General features: G+C 35.5%; 1 pseudogene; it reads right to left on the bottom strand.

Moving 5' to 3' along the window:
* Nucleotides 1-313: 313 nt before the first annotated feature.
* Nucleotides 314-1,713, bottom strand: LOC134363189 (elongation factor 1-alpha 1-like; annotated as a pseudogene).
* Nucleotides 1,714-13,117: the final 11,404 nt, after the last annotated feature.

Here is a 13,117-nt window from a genome sequence, read left to right as displayed (position 1 = left end):
AGCTTCCTTCTGGTATCATTTTGCTTCTTCTTTTTTTTTTTTTTAACTAACTCTGTTTTAATGGGTCTCAAAATTCTGTGACAGATTTTTGGTCAAGTTGTTTCCATTAAAAAGTACTAATTTTAAAAACCACTAACTTAATACTGCCACAGGGGGAAAAAATGGTCCACAAAACATTATTGTTTCCTTCTGAAAGTTTTACAATGCATTGTTATCATTTAACAGTCTTTTACTATTAAACTTAAATGGCCAATTGTGATAAACAGTTCTGAGATCATTCTTCCACCACTGATTAAGACTGGAGTATCAGGTATTAGGGATAATATTCATTTAACCTTCTGAGCTTTCTGGGCAGACTTGGTGACCTTGCCAGCTCCAGCAGCCTTCTTGTCCACTGCTTTAATGACACCCACAGCAACCGTCTGTCTAATATCACGAACAGCAAAATGACCCAGAGGAGGATAGTCAGAGAAGCTCTCAACATACATGGGCTTGCCAGGAACCATATCAACAATGGCAGCATCACCAGATTTCAAGAATTTAGGGCCATCTTCCAGTTCTTACCAAAATGCCGATCGATCTTTTCCTTCAGCTCAGCAACCTTGCAAGCAATGTGAGCTGTGTGACAATCCAGTACAAGGGCATAACCAGCACTGACTTGGCCTGGATGATTCAGGATAATCACCTGAGCAGTGAAGCCAGCTGCTTCCATTGTTGCATCATTTTTGCTGTCACCAGCAACATTGCCACGATGAACGTCTTTGGCAGACACTTTCTTAACATTGAAGCTCACATTGTCTCCAGGAAGAGCTTCACTCAAAGCTTCATGGTGCATTTCAACAAGGTTCACTTCAGTTGTAATGTTGACTGGAGCAAAGGTGACCACCATGCCAAGTTTGAGAACATCAGTCTCTACTCGGCCCACAGGGACAGTACCAATACCACCAATTTTGTGGACATCCTGGAGGGGTGGATGCAAGGGCTAGTCAGTTGGACGAGTTGGTGGCAAGATGCAACCCAGAGTTTCAAGCACTTTGGTTCCACTGGCAATGCCATCTTTACGGGTGACTTTTCATCCTTTGAACCAAGGCATATTAGCACTTGGCTCCAGCATGTTGTCACCATTCCAACCAGAAACTAGCACACATGCTAGTGTTGGGGTTGTAGCCAATTTTCTTAATGTAGGTGCTGACTTCCTTAATGATTTCCTCGTATCTCTTCTGACTACAGGGTGGCTCAGTAGAATCCACTTTGTTAACACCAACAATCAGTTGTTTCACACCCAGTGTGTTAAGCCAGAAGAGCATGCTCACGGGTCTGCCCATTCTTGGAGATACCAGCTTCAAACTCACCAACACCAGCAGCAACAATCAGGATAGCACAGTCAGCCCGAGATGTGCCTGTAATCATGTTTTTGATAAAGTCTCTGTGTCTTGGGGCATCAATGATAGTCACATAATACTTGCTGGTCTCAAATTTCCACGGAGAGTTATCAATGGTGACATCATGCTCAGTTTAAGCTTTCAGTTTATCCAAGACCCAGGCATACTTGAAGGATCCCTTTCCCATCTCAGCAGCCTCCTTCTCAAACTTTTCAATAGTTCTTTTGTTGATCCCACCACATTTGTAGATCAGATGGCCAGTAGTAGTAGACTTGCCCAAATCTACATGTCCAATGACAACAATGTTAATATGAGTCTTTTCCTTTCCCATTTTGGCTTTGATTTTGTGGTGTTTTTCAAAACACCTGTGTTCTGGCAGCAAACCTGTTGCAAAAAAGCTCATTTGCTTCTTTTTCACAAATTACCTTTAGTGATTCTTCTAGAACAAGTGTGTTGACAATGAATTCTCTATGTTTCTTTCATCTGAGAATGTCTTTATTTCACTTTCATTTCTGGAAATATTTTGCTGAATATGAAATTCTTTGTTGACAGTTCTTTTCTTTCACTGCTTTAAAAATATTGTTCCATTTCCTTCCAGCTCCATGGTTTCTGATGAAAAATCTAAAGCTGTTCGAATCACTAGGTAATATGTCATTTTTCTTTGATTGACTTCAAATTTTTTTCCTTTGTCTTTAGTTTTCAGTGGTTTGATTGTAATGTGTTTGGGCAAGGATTATTTTGGGTTTATCCAGTTTGTGGCTCACTCAATTTAAACTTGTAGATCATGTTTTTCACCAAGTTGATGAAGTTTTCAGTCACTAGCTCCTCAAATATTTTTTTCGACATTGCAGTGTTTCTTTCCTTCTTAGACTACAATAATATGAATATTATACTTTTTGATATTCTCTCAAGGCTTATTTGTGCAATCTTTTTTCTCTTGTTGTTCTGAATGAATAATTTTAAATGATATTCAAGTATGAGTAATTGACCTATGTTCAAGTTCACCAACTGTTTCCTCTATCATCTCTATTTTTTTCTTGAGTCTGACCACTTAAAAAAAATTCAGCAATTGTTTTTTCAGTTTTAAAATTATATTTGATTTTTAAAAATATCTTCTTTTGCTTTGTTGAAATTTTTTATATTTCCATTTGTTTCAAGAGCATTTACTGTAAACTATTGAAGCTTTATTATAGCTGCTTTGAAGTCTTTTATGGGATAATTCCAGCACCTGTGTCACCTTGGCATTGACATCTGTTGTTTTCTTTTCCTGGTTGTTTGTTTACTAAGAAATTTTAGATTGTCTCCTGAAGATTCTGAATATTATGTTATGAAGCTCTGGGTCTTGTTTAAATGCTATGGAGAATATTAATTTAAATTAAAAAAAAATTAGCAGACACCGCTTGATGTGGTTAGGTTCAGGCTGCAAGTTTTGACTAGTCTTCAATGTCAGTTCCATTTTCAAAGTTTTTGCAGTGTTATGCATATCTGTTCTATATGTGCAGCACTCAGTGGCCAGTCTGAGACCTGGGTGGTGATTTATCCTTAAAATTTCAAAAACAACTTATAGAGTCACTTTCATGAACTTTCCCCCTTTTTATCTCTCTGATAATTTATGGTCCTATAATTCTCCCCTCTTATATGCTCTGGTCAGAAACTGATCCACTATACATACATTTCCCATGATTGTGTCGGCATCTGGGACCATTCAGTAGAATGATACACAGAGAAAAAAAGCAATGGAGTTTTGCCCCACTCTTTTGGGACTAGAGTTTTTCTTATTATAGAAAAAGCTCACTCTATCTCAGAAATTTTATGCTCCCACAGACTCCTATTCTACCACTATTGGTGCAACCACTACCAGGGGAATGCTTCAGGGCTGAAGTGTGAGAGAATGAGGGGACAGGTGGGGAAGAAAAATGGGCAGGTTTATACCCGTTTTCTCTATTTGGAGACCCTTTCGCTCTACTTGAGCCAGAACTAGAGAACTTCTCCTGGAGCTGCCTCTGTCATCATTTTTAGATTTTACTGAGTTGAAGTTGTGGATACTAAAGGAAAAAAATATATGTACTAACCAATAGTTTGGTGATACTTCGAATTCTAGTCTCCCTACCAAGCTACCAGCTATTATTTATTTTCCATTCTCTAAATAGCTGCTTCATGCATTCTGTCCAGTTTGCAGAGCTGTATTTATTGGGATAGACAGAATGGAATGTGCTTACACCTTCTCACCCAGAAATAAACTCCCATGTAAAACATATACATTTTTTAAAGTTTTTCAGTGCTGTCAGTATCTTTTTAAAATTTTTTTTACATATTTTATTAATTTTTTAGAAGAGCTGATGGAAAAAAGGCACAGATGATTTCATTTTAGTATTGATTAGTTTTCCTCTGAACTTTTTCATGGTGTAAAATCAGTGAAAATGAATTGATTATTTGAGGGGCAATCACACCAGTACTTGGCTTCCCTTTAGATTTAGCTCATCACTCTGACTAAAAAGCCCAGCATAATCTGCCATTCTTATGTGTTTGGAATTACTTCTATCAAAATGGGTTAGAGATGGTCACAGAAACTCCAAGATGAATACCAGTTGAAAAACATCTAAATAACTCTTTCAAGCTTATGGTCAGTGTACTGTTAACCTTCACCCATTTTATGTACGGCAATTATCCCAGTGCATGGCACACTGCATGACATACAACGAATGTTCAAAAATATATTTGTTCAGCATGTTGAACGAATAAACAAATGCATCTGATTCATCAAGCACACATTGAATGTTTTTTTGTGCATAAGATGCTATGATGAATGGAGATAAAAAGATGATCAAGATATGATCCCTGAAATCCAGGAACTCTCACAGTGGGAAACACAGATATTTAAACAGCTCTTTATTATTACAGGGCAGAATGAAGCAAATAAGAAAGGGAAATGCTTAGAACATTATCAAAAGGAAAGAAAAAAATCTGAATAGTGGTAAAATTATTTTTGTTGGATCAAATCAAAATATCATGCAAAATCATGCTTATTAAAGTTAGTGTAATTTCATGGGAAGAACACTGAATTCAGTTAGGAAACAGATTTATTTTCCTAGTTCTGCTACTCGCTCTCTCTCTGATCTTGCAGTCCATATACTATCTCAATTTTTGTCTCAATATCTGAAAAAAAAAAAAAAGGGTGTTAGCTTATCCTTATGGTTGCTCATAACACTAATTAATTGTGTTATTTATGCATATTCTACCCACAATTAGTAATGATATTCTGACATATTCAGTTCTGATTTTTTTTTAAAAGAATACAAAACATCACAAAAAAATTTAGAGCCTCCTTTCTTCCCATTCTTCTTTCACAGAAGGAGCTACTGTTTTGAAGTTGTTTTATATTTTCCTGGTCCAGTTTTTAATATTTTGACTACATGAGTTCATTTCCTCATTATTGTGTCATATACTTTTATACTTTACATAATATTTTTTTCATTATAACATAAATTATACTGAAACTAAAGCTTCATTAGCTTGCTCGTTGGAAAGATGAAACTTAGTTTTTTCACTTAAATATATGTATTAGAAATTTCTTCTTGTAGATACACATAATCTAATTCATTCATTGAGTAATAATATATTATAAAAGTATACCGTAATGTACATGTTCAACACCTATGGTTTAAAATTTAATTTCCCCGAATATTTTTTTATTAAAAATCATGCATATATCTTTTATATTTGGGGGCTCATATGACAGATACTCTAACACACATCTAGAACTGAAATTGTGGAGTCCTAGTGTATGGGTATCTTGAAGTTTATTAGACATCTATAAACTACTTTCCAAAGTAATTTTACTGTGAAAATTTTGAGAATTCTTGTTTTCCCACATGCTATGACATTTGTCTGACTTTATACTTTTCAGGGTATGAGATAGTATTCTATCTGCTATAGGTTTTGGACAAACCTCTTTTGTAATGTTAGGTAAGTCTCCTTGTAATCCTGGTTTGCTAAGAATTATTTGTTATGTGTTAGGTTTTTTGTTTATTTGGTTCATAATAATAACTTTGTATTAATTTAAAAAAAATTATCAAATCCCTTTTTTGAAACTATTGAGATGATCATAAATTCTTTTATTCCTTATTAATGTGTATAAGCAGTGGATTACATTATTAAATTTTCTGAGGTTAGACACTTCCCATAATCTTGAAATAATTATTGCTATGTATACAAATACCAGTGTATATCAGACATGGTTAGATTTGAAGTGCTAATATTTTATTAAGAATTTTTGCCTCTATATTCATCAGTGGTATTTGTTTCGAATATTATCCTTATCCAATACCAAAGTTTCAGTGGTCTCATAAAAAAGATTGAGGGTTTGCTTCTTTTTCTGCTTTCAAATAAGTTTTGAAGTTAGAATTTGTCTGTTTCTTAAAGATTTGGAACCCCCCCCAAACCATTAAAGTCTGTTATTTTCTTTTGAATAAAACTGAAATTTCTATTTTTAAGTCATATTTGAAATGCATATTCTTCTCTGAATATTTTTAAAGTAAATATTCAAATTCATTGGTATGAACTTATTGAAGATACTTATATTATTTTAAAACTTTTATTTTATCTACAGCTCCATTATCAAATGTATTGCAGTTCTGTAAGCTTTTAAACTATAAATATAATTAATTTCCTATGGTCTCTTTTGTCTTCATTGATATCAAAAAAGGTTTGTATATCAAATAAACAGAATTTTATTTTTCTGTTCCTCTGCACTATTTATTTATGTAAGTAATAAATTGCTCCATTTATTTATTTATTTGCTATTTTTATTTATTTATTTGCTATTTTTTCTCTTTCTATATTTTTGAATATACTTAACTCTTCTTTTTCTAGCTTCTTTACTTGAATACACAGGTTGTTAATTGTAAGTTTTATTGATTTTTTTAAAACATGGGCTAGAAGTCTCTAAATTTTGCTCTGAAGAAATATTTAGTTGCATCATATGAATTTGTATTGTATATGTTTTATCAGTCAGTTCTAAATATTTCAAACATTCTGTTATAAATTCTTTTTGTACCAATAGTTACTTACAAGTGTATTTTTTTTATTGAAACATAATCGATTGTACATATCTGTGGGATACAGAGTTGAATATCAATACTTGTGTGCAATACGTGGTGCTCAAAACAGGATAATTAGTATACTCAACATTACATAATGTAATTGTTTTTCATGGCCATTTACCAATTCCTCCCTTATCCTCCCTCCTCCTCACCTTTTCCCACCTCTGGCAACCTCAGGTCTGTTCTTTCCTTTTGAAAGTTCAATGTATTATTGTGATTGTTGTATCTTTCTTCATTTTTTAAATTATTTGTTAATTTTTTTTAGCTCCCACTTATGAGTGAGGGCATACAGTATTTCTCTTTCTGTACCAGACTTATTTCACTTAATTTTCTCTAAGTTCTTCCGTGTTGCTGCAAATGGCAGGATTCCATTCCTTTTCATGGCTGAGTAGTAGTCCATTGTGTAAATATACCACATTTTTCATATCCAGTCATCTGATAATGGACATTTCGGTTTGTTCCAACTCTTGGCTATTGTAAACAGAGCAGTGATAAACATTGGAGTACAGGTATCCCTTTGACATGATGATTTCCATTTCAGTGAAATTGCTGGATCATATGAGAGTTCTATCTGTAGTTGTTTGAGGAAACTGCATACTGTTTTCCTTAATGTCTGCTCTAATTTACAGTCCCACCAACAGTGTCAGTATAGGAAGCTTCCCCTATTCTCTGTCTTTTTGATTATAGCCAGTCTAACTGGAGTGAGATGATATCTCAGTGTGATTTTGATTTGCATTTCCCTGATGCTGAGTGATGTTGAGCATTTTTCATGTGTTTGTTGGTTATTTGCATATCTTTCTTTGAGAAATGCCTATTCAGCTCTTTTGCCCATTTTTCAATCAGGTTATTTGCTTTTTTACTGTTAAGATTTTCGGGTTCTTTGTATGTTCTGGATGGTAATCCTTTGTCATTTGCATATTTTGCAAATATTTTCTTCCACTCTGTAGGTTGTCTTTTTGCTCTGTTAATTGTTTCTTTTGCTGTGCAGAAGCTTTTTAGTATTTTTTGATTCTTGAATGTATTTTTTCTTGGAGGGAGATAATTTTTTATTACTAATTTCTAACTTTATTGTGTTATGTTCAAAGAATGTGGTTGTATAAATTTTCTGATATTTGTTAAGGCATACTTTGAAAAATATTGTAAAACAGGTTCCATGGAGGATGGGATCCACACACCACCTAAAATCTGGTTCAGATGTCACATTTGGTGATACCACACATGCACCAAGAAGGAATAAAAAAAATTATGACTTAAGTCATGAGGCTATAGAGAGAGCAAGGCAGCGTCCCAAGCAGGTCCAAAAATATCTTGAAAGAATAAGGAGCGGCATGGCTTAGGATCTTATTGTTTCTTCATGTAAAAACTTCACTTAAGATGAGTCACACTAAATTTTTCTTATTCCCATCGAGTTGTTTCTGTGAGCCCTGAATGGCTAACATGTCTCTAATGGGCAGTTTCACATTGGCTTCTGCCAGAGCCTTGAAGACTTTAATACTTCTGAATGGCTGTGTAGATTATTTTGCCAACTTGGGATACTGCACCTCTCAGAGCCTCTTGCCAATTGTTTAAGAAGGCCAAACCTTTAAATTCTGGTGGTAATATCTTCCCATACCCAAGGCACCAAACAGAAGGAGAGCAATTTTGCTATTTCTGTTAGCCAATGAGTAGACATTATATAGTCATCTTTCTCAAAGGTCGTTGCTGTCTGAGTTCCAATGTTTTAGTTCTCTTATGGTATCAAGGGCACATCTCATGTCTTCACTTTGGTCATTAAGCTCCAACCATTATCCACTGACTCCTATATGTGGGCCCCCATAGATCAACTTACACTTTTGGTTATGATTTAAGTTTTTCTGTTTGAAACCTGCAATTTTCTTTCTTTCTTTTTTTCTCTTGTGAGTGTGACCATTTTATATACTTTTTTTTGGTTCTATTCTACCATATGTATATGTGTGTGTATGTGTGTGGTATTTGTAATGTTTTTATTGTGGGGAGAGTAAGAGCCGGGGCATGGTAGCTTCCAGTACAACTAACAGGCTGCAAGAAACTTGGGTTGACTTTTTAAATATTATTAATATGCTACCTAAGGATCTTAAAAGACTAAATTTATTAGAAGTGTGATAGAAATTTTTTTCTAACTGTTGAGATATTTGTCCTTGTTTGGCAAGATAAAAGCAATATATCTCAGTCTTAGGGCTTATTACACTGGCTTTTTTTCTGTGCTGAGTATTGTTTTATCACAGGAATGTTTATATACATTTTTTCTCTATTCAAATTATCAGAGAAATGCAATTATATAATCTGCCTTTTAGACTATAGATTATAATAATTATCACAATTTATTGGCAAATTATAATGTATCTTTAATTTAGAGACAAGTTTTTACTTGTCCAACACTGTGTAAGTATAATAGACTGTTAACTAGTGGACAAGAAAATGGCAACTTACTTTATACGCTAAATAGATCATTATGGGCCCATTTCTCTTTATCCCATGTATACGGGGGGGGGAAAAAAAGAATGAATAAATTGAGAAGCTGAAACTTTAGAACTGTGCTCTCTGTTGTTCTTCTTACCCTGTCTTAAATGGCAAACTTCTTTAATTAGTCATTTTTTAATTTTTGAATTATTTTCTTCTCAGTACTGGGCCTACAACAAGGAAAATCAGGTTAAACTGTACATAAGTGCCTCAAATAAATTTCAGTTTTGGGGTCTTTACTTAAAGTGATCCAACCCCATAGAGCTTGTGTTTCTTCTGTTTGTTAATCCTGGGAGTCCAGGATGGCTGAGATGAGACTTTTGGGAGGACAGAGCCTTGGGGTAGGAGGGTTGGAGCACTTTTCAGAGGCAAACTATGCTTTGGGACTATCAACTCTTAGGTAAAATCCATTTCTTTTATTTTTCTCTCTTCTTTATTGTCAGAAGGAAGAATTGATGTCAACTCTGCCTCAGTTAGCACAAACACAAGATTCAATGACTATTAAATCAACCAATAAATCAATATATAATTAGTATAAATATATAAATATCAAACAAATTAATTAATATTTATCAAGTACTACATTAATTACTACAGAAACACAAACAAAAAGTATGATACCCGAAAACATGTGTCAGTGATCATAAAATCTAATCAGGAGGTATCTGTCTTAGATACAACTAAAAACAAAAAGCTGAATAACCCAAACAATCAATAAGCAGAATTTGGTGAAGGAGCACCAGATTCAGAATGTAAGAGTCTGAGTCTTATTTCAGTTAAGTCAGCTGTGTTCTCTTAAAGAAAACTTTAATCTCTCTGTGCCTTTGTTTTCTCATCTGTAAATGTGTGTGTATGTGTGTGTGTATGTGTGTGTGTGTGTGTGTGTGTGTGTGTGTGTGTGTGTGTGTGTGTGTGTGTGTGTGTGTGTGTAAAATTATACATCTCTAGAACTAGCAGTGGTCAAAGATGAGTTTCTTCAATTGGTTTCAGGACTTTAGACCTAAAAGTGCTAATTGCCTGACTTCTAATAATACAGAGGGCACTGATAGTCCTTGGCATGAACTCTTTGCAGAGATATGCAGAATAACCTCCCTTGACTCCATGTCTGGCATCCTCTCCACACTGGTGTGGGGGTTGGCCCCCCAAGTCCTTGGGTAGCCCCACATCTACAGCTTTCCTGGGCTCAGCCCATGCGTTAGTTCTCCCAGCTGGCACTGCACTCTGCTGATAGTTCTACAGTTCTGGAGTCCACACTAATCCCACTCCCATGGGTCCACTAGGCAGTGCCTTTGTGCAGTTTCTCTGCTTTAAGTCCAGCCCCACATTTGGGCTTGGTATTTCTCTAGTGAAGTCTCTCTGTGGTGACTCCACTCCTGTGACATATCTTTTCTTCAGTCCCCAGGCTTTTTCATACATACTTTGAAATAGGGGGGGTGGCCACCATGCTTCCACAGCTCTGGTATTCTGCAAGCCCACAGATTTAATATAAACTTCTGGCTTATATCTTCCCAGGATGTGGATCCAGCCAGAGCTGGAGTCACTTTAGCCATGATGGAGCAGCCATAGCAGCTGGGGTGCTGGTGCTGGGAACAGCATCCCAAGGCAGTCTTGGGCAGTGACCATGTAGGACACTTTGGGCCTGTTCTCTGAGACCATTTTGTTTCTCTAGGCCATTGGGCCTGTGATGGAGGGGCGCCATTGAAGATCTCTGAAATGCCTTCAAGTTTTTTTTTTTTTTTTTTCCCCATTTCCTTGATGATTCCTTTTTTCTGTCCTGATTTCCTTAGCAGTAAGTCCCTGGGCTACACCCTTGTTTTCCTCTCCCAAAGGCACCTTTTCACCCTTTATGTGGCCAAGCTGAGAGTTTTCCAATTTCCTACCCTCTGCTTCCTTTTTAATGATAAATTTCAGCTTTTTCATCATGACTTTTCTTCCCTACTCAGTGTAGACTGTTACAAGTATCCATGCAACTATCTGAATGCTTTTCTGCTTAGAAATTTCTTTCACCAAATGCCCTGTTTCATCATAACTCTTAAGTTCCACATTCCATAAAACTTTCAGGCATGAAGAGATGCAACTAAGTTCTTCGTCAGTTCATAATAAGGGTAATCTTTGCCCCAGTTGCAACAAACTCCTTCTCATTTATATCTGAGACCTCCTTAGAATGGCCTTTACTGTTCATATTTCTATCACCATTCTGGTCACCACCATTTAACCAGTCTCTAAGAAGTTTCAAACTTTCACTGATCGTCTTGTCTTCTAAGCTCTCACCAGAATCGAGGCTTTTTCTAGCCTACTCTTCCAAATTCTTCTAGCCTTTCCCCATCACCAAGTTCTAAAGCCACTTCCACATTTTCAAGTATTCATTATAAGCAACACCCTATTTCTTGGTACCAATTCCCTTGTATTAGTTCATTTCTGTTGCTTATAACAGAATACCTGAAACTGAGTAACTTATAAAGAAATAAAATTTATTTCTTACAGTTTCAGAGTCTGCAAGGTCCAAAGTCCAGTGAAAACAACTGATGAGGACTTTTTTTTTTTTTTTTTTTTTTGGTCATGACTCTTCCCCATTAACAAGGTATCACATGGTGAATAGCTGAGCAAGAGAGAGCTAGCCTGCTCACTCACTCTCCTTATAAAAAGCCATCAGAACCATGCCCATGACCAACCGTTAACCTATCAAATCATCACTCCATGAATGGATCAATCCATTCACTAGGACATGGTCCTCACAATTTAATCATCACTTAAATGCCCCACCTTTCAGTTACCATACCACCCTCTTAACACTGTTACAGTGGGGATTAAGTTTCTAATATGTGATCCTTTGTAGGGCACATTTAATCCATAGCAGTATATTTACATACATATAATTTCTATAAAGTTAAAAATTTTTAAATTTTGGAAACAAAATAAAAATTAGAAAACAATTTTAAATTAAATATAGAAAACAAAAGCAAAATCACTATGCAGACCAAATAAAACATGACATTAGGATGCTTAGCCTGGATGATATTAGTTTGCTGCTTTGTACTATATAGCTCTTGCAACTTAGCAGTACTAATCCAAATTCTCTATGACTTTCATGCTTTCAGAATTAAAGGAAATAGAAATCACCGAAGTAATCAAGAGGAAAGCTTCAGGTGAATGTGGAACTTGAATTGAGTGCTGAAGATTGAGTAAGATTCAAATACATAGAAAAAGGAAAAATTATGGAGGTAAAATGGGTGTGAGTAAAGATGTGATAGTAGAAAAATATGTAGTGTAAGTTACCAGTTTTATCAGAGCAAAGGATAACTGCCCAGGAACTGTGGGAAATCAGGAAAGAAAATCTGGAGACAGGTTAGCACAGTAACCAAGAAGGGGGCTTTAGAATCACAGGAATGTGTGTTTAAATCTGAATTCTGCCTCTTTCTACCTATGGGATCTTGGATATTTTTCTTAACCTCTTTGAACCTCACTTTCTTCATTAATGGTGATACTAATCATGCTTGCTTTATATGTTTCCCATGAGGTCCAAATTATGTAATGTATGAAAAGCATACATTTGATTTAAATGTTAATTATAATTTTAAAATGTAGAATGGAAACAGACTGTGGAGGATTTGGATTGAATGACTATGGAATGATGACATTAAGGCATGGAAGTTGGATATAAACAACCAGTGAAAATAATTCAGAAATTAAGATGGACAGTAGGAACGCTGTCATTTTACCAGTGTTCAACCAGACTCTCTGATCCAGAGGCTTCTATGGAGGGGCATGGTGTGGGTCGTGTGTGTGCATGCAGGCATTAGTCTAGACGTCCAGAGTCAATCTAATGATAATTCTGATGATTTTAGATAAAGCACTATTTAATGTAGTCATAGGTCTCTCTATACCATACTTGGTAGAGGTGAAAAAACTCAGGGACATTGGATTGGATGTGAAGTCAAGTGGCTATAATTTGTTAACATTTTGAAGCAGCAACTGCAGTCTGGACTGAGAAAGAAAATGCCCCCAGGAGACATAAGAACTATGTTAAATACATTTTATGTGACCATCCAGGTCACATCGGGACCATCTTATTCTTTCCCCAATTGGTCTGTGTTGAGAAAATAAAAACGAAATTAAATATTTTTCTGAGCAAAAAGATATGGTAACTAAGTCACA

This window comes from Cynocephalus volans, chromosome 14 (assembly GCF_027409185.1).
Source record: "Cynocephalus volans isolate mCynVol1 chromosome 14, mCynVol1.pri, whole genome shotgun sequence".
Taxonomy (NCBI): domain Eukaryota; kingdom Metazoa; phylum Chordata; class Mammalia; order Dermoptera; family Cynocephalidae; genus Cynocephalus; species Cynocephalus volans.
The sequence above is the reverse complement of the archived record's forward strand: the minus strand, read 5'-3'. Positions and strand labels throughout refer to the sequence as shown.